Raw genomic sequence first — 11,692 nt, 5'->3', positions numbered from 1 at the left:
GCTGCACCTGGGCTTCCATCTCTGCTTCCTGTGGGGTTTTCTCTAACAACTGCTGTGTATCTCCTCCATTGCCCTCTGTTCCCCAGGGCCTTTCTGGCCCACAGGAGAGATGCTGTTTCACGGTGCACATACCTGCCAGCTCTTGAAAAACAACGAGACTGTGCAGGGAGCCCATGGCCATCAGCCTGGTTTCTCAGTTTATTTATCTAACAATAGCAACTCAATTTTCCCCTCTAGCCAGATGTGAACTTGAATGTATGTGTGAGTGTGAGTGAGCTTAAGGGCAGGATTTGAGCCACAGCCCATTCTCATTTGGGTGGCTCAATGTTTTCTTTGCCTTTTAAAACTCATCTCACTGTTTAGGGTAAACCGACCCCCCAACATCGTCACCAAAGGAAGGCACTTCATGAGCTCATACTCGTCCCTCTGTTTCCACTGTTCTGTTTTCAAACCATAATAAGACAACCGGTAACGACCCACGTGGTGCGACTGTCACGGTGCAATTCACCGGAAACATTTGTCTCTGCAGGACGGCATGCTATCAGTACAGGAGCGCAGGGACAACCTGGTGGTGACCAAGAATGTGCTTGAGAAAGAAATCTTCTTCTAGAGGAAGGGTCTCTGTCAGGCACATAATGCTAAGGCAAGGCAGGGGCGCTTCAGTTGATTCAGATTTTTGAACTGGGTGAGCTTTATTCTCTTCCAGACACTGACTTGCGTGGTAAAGACCAGTGCATTGAGTGAACAGGGAGTTTCCTGCTTCCCTGGCACAGCTATATTGCTCTTTCTCTGAGACCTCACTCTTTAGCTTACAAATATTACCCAAAAAGGTCGCTTGAAGAGAAAGGTCTACATCTTATTCACTGAAATACTTGATGCTTGGCTTAAGTTCTGTTTCTATTGTTTTGCTTTTGCTTTCTTTGGCAGGAATACCCTCTATGACCTTGCTTCTCGAAGTTTTCACCTTGGAACAGGAGCAAAGGCTTCAACCGTGAGCCTGCTGTAAGTGCAGACCATCAGCGCCTACTCCCAACCTGCCAAAGGAAGAGTCTGAATGCTCACAGGCTCCTGAGCTGATTTGTTTGCACCGTAAAGTTTAAGAAACAATGAACAGAGACATGGCAAGGGCATCCCATTTTGCAACTTTAGTCCAGTGAATCTCAGATTGTGACACATTTTAAAATTGCATTAGGAAATTTAATAAAGAGATTTTGACCTAGCTGGTCTAGGGAGGCATTGGGATTTTTTTTAAAAGTCCCCCTCTTTCAAGGATAGTGTAAGGCTAAGATTAAGAACTGCTGTTTTAATTAGCATTCAGAAGAAAAGAAATCTCTAGCCTTTGCAAATTACCATGTATGTATACATGTATATATACATACATATTTATATGTCTATATTTCTGTGTATGAATATATAGAAACATACAATTTTGTGCAAGGAACCCAAAAACTGATCAGGGATGGTTAGAACTAAAAATACAAGTATGACCCTACATGGGTTGAGAAGACTTGAAAATCTTTGCATAGGAACAAAGACACTTTGTGACAAGGTAGAGCTTTTAAATTCTAAGACTGTTTACCCACAAGTGCCACAGAAGCATTTATACCTCAGGACCTAAGGATGCTGACACCAGCACACATCAAGAACTGTGAAGGAGATTTTGCCTACTTGCAAGTCATCAAGATAGCAGGCTACCGCTTCATGGACGTTTGCAGGAGAAAAAAGACTGCAAGGTGATAAACAAAAGATGGATCAGTGTTCATAACACAGCCAGGAGCAGGAGCAGGAGCACCACCATGGTTTTATCACTTGTACTTGCCCCCACGGCCCATGGGTGAAGCACATGGGCTGGGACGGGTGCCCAACCAGCTGTGGGTTGCATTACAGGAGAGGAATCCTAAGCTAAAGGGACCTGAATCTTTCATAACAGGCAGCAGACATTCTTGCCCTGTGCTTTGAAGGAAGACACTGATTCTCTGTCTTTCCAGCACTGTTCACTATTCCAACATCCTTGAAAAGATGGTCTGGAACAAAAGGTAGACAGCACCTAACTCTCAAGGCACATCCAAGACAGACAGACTCCATGGGAACTGTTGTCCACAAAGTGCCCAATGATGAATGTGATGGTGTTTTCACCAAGCGCTGCTCCATCAGATTTCAGTTTGATGAACATTGTTTCCCGATGACTCAACTGATTCACTCAGGGGTGCTTACAAACAGCAAGGAGAGTTCATACCTTTATATCTAATTGAATCACTTTCTACAGTAGCTTTGTTTAAAAACAAATCTTTAGAAAAAGAAGTATAACTTTCTCATTGACCATATCAAGAATATATTAAGAATATTCAAAATAGATTTGAACTGAGATGGTGCAGTTATTGCTAAAACGCTGACTATAAAAATCTAGTTGACCAGAGACCAAAAAAAAAATGCCATGATACTGAACAGCAGTGTAATGACCTTATCCTTCCAATAACAAATTTCCAGGGGGCAAACTAGCATGTAACAGTTATGAAGGATTTAGATGGAGTTAATAACTTCAATAGGTGAGGTGATCTGAATAACATTTAAAAATACAGAAAAATTCTCAGTCTAATAAAAAGTGAATTGTACAGATGTGCTTTTGATGTAGGCCTTCTTAATGAAGAGTTCCGTCTCCATACATCCATTCAAGCCAGAACCTTCGACATAGTCATGGATCAATGGATCTGTTTTCAATATTTCCATTAAATCATCTTTATAAAGTTTATGAAGTATGCAGACATAGTAATACATAATAGTTAAATATTACTGATTATATATCATAATAATGAGACAGAAAATATAGCAAAATACAAAGCAAGGGCCACAAAATTACCTTCTCTCACATGGACTTGACGTTGACATAAAATGGAAACAACAGAAACAATGACAATTGACATATGTTGATGGGAATAATTTGCCAGGCAATGCACTGAGCTTTGTATATAAAGGGTCCTGTTAATTAAAAAAAAAGAATACCACGGTCCCCGCACTATAATAGTCATCTTCATTTTATGGATAAAAAAGTAAAGGTATAGAGACCTTATGTAGTTCCACAAAAGTCACACCAACTGTGGCAAGGTTCTGAGGGCAGCCACAATCAAGTTATTCAAATCTGTACTTCTGCTAATTAAAAAAACCTAAAATGCACCTCATCGATGAATTCGGTAAAGTTCCTGGATACTAAGTTAACGTACAGAAGTGTGTTGCATTTCTATACACAACAAACTTTCAGAAAGCGAAATTAAGGGGAAAATCCCATTTATCACTGTATCAAAAAGAATAAAATACCTAGGAATAAACTTGAGGTAAAAGAACTGTATTTAGAAAACTGTAAGACAGACACTGATAAAAGAAACAAAGATGACACAAATAGATGGAAAGATATACCACATTCATGGACTGCAGAAATTAATATTGTTAAAATGACCATACTACCCAAGGCAACCCACAGATTCAATGCAATCTGTATCAAAATATCAATGGCATTTTTTACAGAACCAGAATAATTAATTTTAAAATTTGTATGGAAACACTAAAGACCTCACAAAGCCAAAACTATCTGGAGAAAGAACAGAACTGGAGGAATCATGCTTCTTCGCTTCAGACTATACTGCAAGGCTACAGTAATCAAAACAGCATGGTACTGGCACAAAAACAGACACAGATCAATGGAATAGAAATAAACCAACGTTCTTATGGTCAATCTATGACAAAAGAGGCAAAAACACACAGTGGGGAAAATATATTCAGTTTAGCAAACTTTCTCTCAGAAGAGTTCATCCAACAAACAACGTGTGGTTACGGAATGTTCATTATGAATGTACTGGCATGGTGTACTACCATTATTTTACAAGCCCTTCCCACTGAACTTCATTAAAATAAAACAGATTCTCATATGTTTGCTGCATATCACAGGTTGCCAGGAGAGAAACGCTCTCAGGCTAAGTCAAGAATTGCTGACTCACTGTATGACCAGGGCTGGAGGCAAAGAAATATTTGTAAACCAGGGCTAGGAAGAACAGAAAAGAAGAAAGAGGACTGAGATTTCCAGGTGGAGTTTCTCCATCACCACTGGCCATTTCACTCACTCAGCTTTACCCAGATGTCCTCTCCTTGTTGACTTCCAACAAGAACCAGTACAATCTCTTGACCCCTTTATGGTAACAGAAATCTCTTGACCCCTTTATGGTAACAGAAAATCTGATTTGCCCTTGACCTTGCAATGGATTCTGCCCCACCCTCACCCCCAGGCCATGTATGTTGTCCAACTGAACCTACTGTGAGGGCAGCAGGGCACAGTCCTTTCCTCTGTTTGCTTGGACTGCCCCTTGAGTAGGATTTGAGAGTTACACAGAGATTTCTCAGAAAAGAGTGGGCAGCACTTCTTAAACTTGATCCTGCACGGGAATCCCCTGGGGTCTTGGTAGAATGCAGATTCTGATTCTGTAGGCAGGTCTGAGTCTGCATTTCCAACAAGCTCCCAAGTGATGTCAGTGCTGGGTTGTGGACCACTGATTTGAAACTTGGCTGCAGTTGGAATCTCCTGGAAAGCTTTAACATACTAATTTAATAATCAGCAAATTGAAAATTACAGTGAATCCCCCAACAAGGGCAATTCTGTCACCCGGTACCCAGCTGGCAACGTCTGGAGACATTTTGAATTATCACAGTGTAGGTGGGGATGGTAGGTTACTGATATGGAAAAGGTAGAGGCCAGGGATGCTGTTGAACATCTTGCAATGCACAGCACAGCCCCTCAGGAAAGTGTTATCCAGCCCCAAATGTAGATAGTGCCCATGTTGAGAAACCCGTGTGGAGGCTGTTACTCAAAATCATGCCTGAGAAATCTGCTATTTACTAGTACAGTATAAAATTCACTGTGCAATACACTTCATGGATGAGTCATGGGCGAATATATGTTGAAACCTCTTCACTGTTCACCTAGTGTTGATAATTGACTCTGAGACACAGCATAGAAACTAGCCAGCTCTGTATTTAGTTCTATTATCAGAAACATTGTGACAGGACAGCAGGAGTCCCCCAGATCTGGCAATTTCTGTAGTGCTGCTCCTTGCAGTTGTTCTTTAATGTAAACCATGAATTCTGCAAGGCAGATCTGTGAGCAGGAATCTTTGCACTGTGATGCTTTAAACATCAAACTCCTTAAGAAAGGCTTCTCTGTGTTGCAACATGTTATTCTTTGCATAGGCAGCGGAGCTAAGTGCTTTATAAATGGTGTGTTTCATGACCTACTTGAAAAGTAAGCCATCCTACATCCGCAGAACTACACTGGAGGGTGGTTAGCACCACTGAATCATCAGAGGAAACTCAGCCCTCTGCAGAAAGTTGCAGCTGATGCTACCTGGAGAAATACTAGCCAAGAGCTTTTTATGAATTTTATTCTGTACAATATCTTAGCCTTTATTTTCTATGTTTCCTTAGTAGCTCTGCAAAAATTCTTCACAGAAGGCGAAAAAAGAAAAACTCTGCTGGTGTTTTTACTGAGGCACAGAAATCAGATATATGTATAAAACAACTGAAGGGAAAAGCATATTTGTCCCCCAGAACTATAGAAGCTAAAATCGAAAGAATGGAAAATGGTAATTATTAGGGAGCTTCATTAATGTCATTTTAAAGAATTTTATAAGAGTGCCTTTGATGCTGATTCGAACTGTTTGGTCATAGCTCTCCATGAGTAAAAACCTATGAATAAATCAATGACCATCTACTTTGGATATGTGTGTGTTGGTGTGCGAACGCACGTACACACACACATACCTTGAAGGATGGTCTTATGAATGCAGAGTCAGGGGTCAGATTTCTGACACAAACATATTTTAACAAGTAGGTCAAGAGCAGAGGGGACCATGAACAGTGTGTCAGCTTTCTGACTATCATTCCCAATCATTTAATTGATTAACTAATGATCGGCACTGATTATGAAATATTCAAAAGCATTAGGACATTACAGAGACTGAGACTCGACCTGTGCCTATTTAAATACTTTTAGAGACAGTCTGTATAAAACAGATCCAACCTTTGAAGTCTCTTCCATTTTTTTTTTCTGCTTCAGAAATTAATCATGTGCTGTATTTCACGTTTTCTTGTAAAAAAAAAAAAAATGAGCAGAGGTAGAGGGTATTAGCTAACTGGGGATGCTCCTCAGTCTTTCCCAGGGGAGGGCTGCCCAGCTGCATTCTCCTGCACAAAATAACTGGAAGCCTGGAATACCCTTCCCATCATTTCAGCCAAGGTTCTTATCATAGAGATTGGATCAGCAAAGAGGTAAGAGGCAATACGGATGGAGAGGGTGGTTGCGACAACAGGTTGAGTGAAGCCACAGTCACCTCCCGAATATGACCCTGGTCCTGTTCCCCAATGGGGATTTCTGATACTGCTCGAGTATCTGACTGCATGACCCACTGGGGTGGAGCTTTGGAATCAGAGTTTTTCTCCAGGGCCTCAGCTAAATGGACGTCCTGACAGGTGTGGAAATGATTCAGTGCTTTGACAACGTTTTCATAATGTGTCCATCTGAGGTGTGTCACCAGCACTGAACAGGTGTGTAAAGATGTGTCCAGAGCTCGAGTGATTCACACGCAGGTCCAGACACAGGATTACAGCCTCGTGAGGCTTGATGAGTGGGGAAAACGTTCTGGAGGAAACCAGGTCCTGGTCCTCACGGGGACTGTTCTCCGGGGTCTTGGCCAAGCCCCAAAAGTGCTGAGCAGAAAGCCTGCCCTCCTCGCCCTGCTATCACATGAATTCTCAGCAGAATCACGTGTGAGAAGCATCTGGAAACGACCTGCAGAATGTGTGTCAATCCAATCACTGCAACCCATGCCGATACCTCACCGTGTGCTTTTCTGATGCCAGCTGGGCAAAAGCTACTCCTTGGCACACGTTTTGGACCCCTGTGACTTTAGAGGTTATTTTCTGTTCACAATGACTAAATAATAATCGTTTAATTTAATAATACACATTGATGTCACATTAATAAGGTATGTGTGTGTGTTTACTTGGGGCACTCTGTATCTGGGTCATTTATTAGCTTAAAAGGATTCTTTTAAATAATTTTTTTTTAGTTCAAGGTGTAGTCAGTTCACAATGTTGTGTCAATTTCCAGTGTACAGCATCGTGTTTCAGTTGTACATATGCATACATACATTCCTTTTCCTATTATTTCATACATTATAGATTACTGTAAGACACTGAGTTTAGTTCCTGTGTTATACAGAAGAAACCTGTTGTTTATCTATCTTACATATAGTGGTGTGTATCGGGAAATAAACCAAATCAATCCTATACGTTTCAAAGGCTATCACGGCCTTTATTAAATATCGACAATTATCTGTGCTGGACTACACAGCTGTCCTTCATGGAAACAGCAGACATCAGCCCTTAAACTGTGAATTCTCACACCGGGCACCGCAATGAGGATGTGGTCTATCCCCAGGATGACCAGCGTGAAGAAAAGCACAGGGAATTAGGGTAACTTAGGTGCACAAGCAGTTACCAGCACGTGGACTCGGTTCCAGGCAGACAGCCAGGGGAACTCTCGTGAATGCATGGCTGCAAATACTGGCTTTCATGTGAAGCAGCATTTCAAGAGGCAGTGCTGCGAGACTGGCAGTTGTGAGAGTGTGGAGACGGAGCTGCATGTGCCAGGGAAGGTCTCAGACAGAGCGGAGGCAGAACTGGAGGACGCTCAGCTTCCTGATGGAGGGGCAGAATGACAGGCACCGAGGAGGAAAGGGAATAGTTAGATCAAGAGGTAAGGACCCAAAAGCCCAAGGCTTCTCACTCCTCTGTGTAAGTGATGGCTGGTCTTAGCCTCACCAGCCCCGCGCAAGCCCCTGGAGGAAGAAGGAGGGCTCAGAAAGGGAAGCTTACGCGCAAGATCCCAGGCAGGATGCCATCCATGCCCTGAGGGTAGACACAAGCTCTGTAGGTGCACAAAACATTTTTCAAGTGTTATTTCACACGAAGCTGCAAAGCTCAACCCTACATACAGCAGATGCCAAATGTGGCAGTGAATATACACAAGTGAAGGCATCACTGTAATAGAAAAGAACAAACCTGACTCCGTATTAGATCTGTTCCTTTGGCTTTAGCCCTGTGCTGTTCTCTAGGCTTAGTTTTGCTGGTCCTGCACCTTTTGCAAAAGAATGTTGCTTTTAGCCTAAAATATTTCCATAAAGGACAAGGAGAGCCCATTCCCAAGGCTCTGACCTTTAAGGGTATTTACACTTTTCCATTCGTATAAAGGTAACAATTTGCAGAATAGAAAATAAAATTTGTTTTGTTAGAGATTTTATAGAGGCACCATGACCTGACCCACACGGACAGCTGCAAGAACAAAGGATTCCAAGAATAAAGAATTCCTACACCAAGAAGTTTGCAACAACCAACCACACCCCCTCCCCTTTATAGCATAAAAGGAGCCTGAATTCTGACTTGGGGAAGATGGTTCTCCAGGATGTTAGTCTGCCACCTTCTGGGTCTGCTGGCTTTCCGAATAAAGCCATCATTCCTTGTCCCAGCACCCTGTCTCCCAATTTACTGGCTTGTCGAGTGGCGAGCAGGACAAGTTTGGACCTGGTAACAATCATACGCCATTTGTTTAGAGCAAATATAAGGATCCCACTGAATGCACTGGGCTTATTTCACCGCCTTCTGTGCATGTGCTAACAGGAGATGCGCCTATTCCGTGCTCTTACAGAATCAGCATCTGTCACCTTTGTCCCCATCCGTTCGATCACACGGGGTACGCATGCATGACGGGTGTTTGCTAACAACTCACCCAGATGTGTCATTTAATTCGGCCGATTCTTCCCATCAGCACAGGAAGAAATACTCAAAGAGCTCTCAGGATTCAGGGGCATTGCAGGCACACATTTTCAGGTAATTGTGCACCTCAGTTCCTCTCTCATTAATGAGTTTAGTAATAAGTCAACACCGAAGTCTTGCCCCAAGGATTGATTCTTGTGTGTACGCTGAGAGCAGTAAAAAGAACCTGGGTGGTTGTGATAAAAAAGAAAGCACTGGGCTTCAGGAGATTATTTATTTACTTTAATAAATATTTTAAAAGTGATAGGAAAATGCTGCTGCCCTCTGAGTAATTCTCACCATTGTGAAGTCAAGATTTCACTTAATATCTTCCTCTGGCCATCAGCAGATGTGTTAATAATCCCGGCTGCCAGGCAGTGACTACCAGTGGGGGACGGGGACAAATGCCAGACATTAAGTCGGTGTTTGTTCAAAACATGAAATCATGAGATTTCAGTTAAATTGAGGACACAGTGAGGACACACGTCCCCTTACTGTGACAGAAATGAACACCTCATGCAATCATCATGTAATTATGTTCCACACTAAAAAGTTATTACGACCAAACGCCCCTTCATGAGCAACCTATGGCATTTTTCAGGAAATAGAGAAAACAGCATTAAGATCTTTTTTTCCTTCATATATCACATGTGTATAATAAAAACATCAAAATCGTTTGAAATACAACTGCTACAAAAGATGATAACAACAGGAAAAAAAACCCTTAAATTCTAAAAAGTCTCCTAAACTTTTATTAGCAATTGGGGAAGGAAAAGTTTACAAAGGAGGATGTCAATTGGTCAAATGCAGTTATCTTTTCAACCTGAGCAGACTCATTTCTTACACACTGGGCATAAGTATTATAAAGCATAGACCAGCACGTACAGTCCCTGCACCACGGTACAAATTAGCTAAATGTAGCACACATGAGTTACAGGATCCTTCCATTCTTTGTTTATCTCTATAAATCTTTTAGATAAACAATGCTGCTTTATAAGAATCTTTTGTTCCCCAAATAAGTCTAGGATGTTATAATCTAGTAGAAGACAAAAGACAGGAACATTTCATGGATCTGCCCTGAGCAACATGGAGACCTGTCCCAGTAAAACGTCTTCTAAAGGTCTTGTAACACGGCTGGAGGAACTGAAGCTGATGGCCCAGTCCTCAGTCATTACTGAATAATGCCTGTGATCTGATCCCATAACACCCTTCATGGAGCAGGTGTTTCTCTGGATCACCTGACATCTTGGCTCCTCACGGCAAGATGTAGTTTACCCTCATGTTTCAGAATGCATTACTTCGTGGCTCTTAGGGAAGCTCAGGGCCCAACCTGGCATCCGGTAGTCTCCAAGAAAGAAAACCAAAGCAAACCCCAAGCTTACCTTCAGCTCTTCCCATTTAGATAGGATTTCAGGAGCTATCTGATGCCCACACCCCTACTCTTAGAAAAGCTATGGGAAATAAAGAAACCCCTGGGGGTGAAATCAACAAAACAGGTAGAATTTAATTGGATGCCTTTCACTAAGATAACGGTTACTTCAAATTCTGTCAAATACAAACCTGCCATGGAAGGAAAATTCTTGTTCTATACCTGAAGATGAACTGCCTATGTTAAAAACAAATAACAACAACAAAAAAAAATGCACTAATGCTTTCTTTCTAGGGAACATACATATAATTTTTCTGTGAACTGCTAAGAATACATATAGCCTGCAGTTTAGAAGGGTGTGCTGTAAACTTCTCACACCATCAAATTACGACATATATTATACGGGGCAACCAGGTAGAAGATGAGGAGAAAGCTTCAGACTTTCACCCCTAAGTCCAAAGAGTGAAATTAATCTGTGAACATATTGCCATTACAGTGAAACAATGGCTTGGTTTAATTTAATTCTTGCTACTGAGTGACAAAATCTATCATTGTTCCTCAATATTATATTTCAAAAATAAGTTCTACAAGCTCTTTTTGACTCTTTTAAAATGAGTGGGTTTAAATATCATGGTATTTTAGGACTTGCAGCCAGTCAAATTGTAACTTAAACTTCTGGAAAGAGAGAGGGAACACAAGAAAGGTAAGAAAAGGAGGAAGATGTCCACTGTACTGAGATATATGGAACAAATATTAATACTACAGGAACCATAAAATTCAGGGACAGGGATATTTAGATATATACATATATATATATATATATATATATATATATATATATACACACACACACACACACACACATATATATTTGGATATATAAAATCATGTCACAAACGTACAGAAATATAATATATATGCATAATATACACATGATATATATACACTGCATAGATATATTTACTTCTATAATCATATTCTCACGATCACATATTTATATAATATAAACCTATAATACATATTAGTGGTTCCACTGTATATGGAGTATTATTTTACTAGTTCAGCACTTCTGAGGGAACATAAACTGAGAAAAGTAATCTGAATTCACCAATTTAATGAGCCTCTTTTTAACTAGATCTCAAATTTATGGAAACTGAGATGGCCTCATTACATACCTCATCAGTACATATAGCATTGCCTCCCCCTGTAAATGGGGGCAGCATAAAGACAAAGAGACAAAAAAAAAAAAACTCTTTGTGGAATCTCCTCCTTGAAGTTGGGTCCCTCTCAGCAGTTCCCTTCATTTCCTTCTAATCTCACTGACTCCAGAAATATTTGGAGAAGGAACATGAGATGTAAACTCTCACAACAGTGACTAGGATAGGTGAATAGGAGGTGAAGTGATTCACATGTGGGGTGGACCTAATAAACTGCCATTTGGTTATTCACACAGAATTTCTTCTATCATAA

At 41.0% G+C, this 11,692-nt stretch overlaps 1 long non-coding RNA gene across 1 annotated transcript; it reads left to right on the top strand.

Annotated features, from left to right (window-relative positions):
* Nucleotides 1-432: 432 nt before the first annotated feature.
* On the top strand, nucleotides 433-8,168 carry LOC116662070. Its single transcript, XR_004318064.1, has 3 exons — nucleotides 433-442; nucleotides 7,026-7,033; nucleotides 8,092-8,168. It is a non-coding gene; the product is annotated as an uncharacterized LOC116662070 (long non-coding RNA).
* The last annotated feature ends 3,524 nt before the right edge of the window (nucleotides 8,169-11,692 follow it).

This window comes from Camelus ferus, chromosome X, assembly GCF_009834535.1.
Source record: "Camelus ferus isolate YT-003-E chromosome X, BCGSAC_Cfer_1.0, whole genome shotgun sequence".
NCBI classification, from domain to species: Eukaryota; Metazoa; Chordata; class Mammalia; order Artiodactyla; family Camelidae; genus Camelus; species Camelus ferus.
Note: the sequence above shows the minus strand (reverse complement) of the source record. Positions and strands in the feature narration are given on the sequence as shown.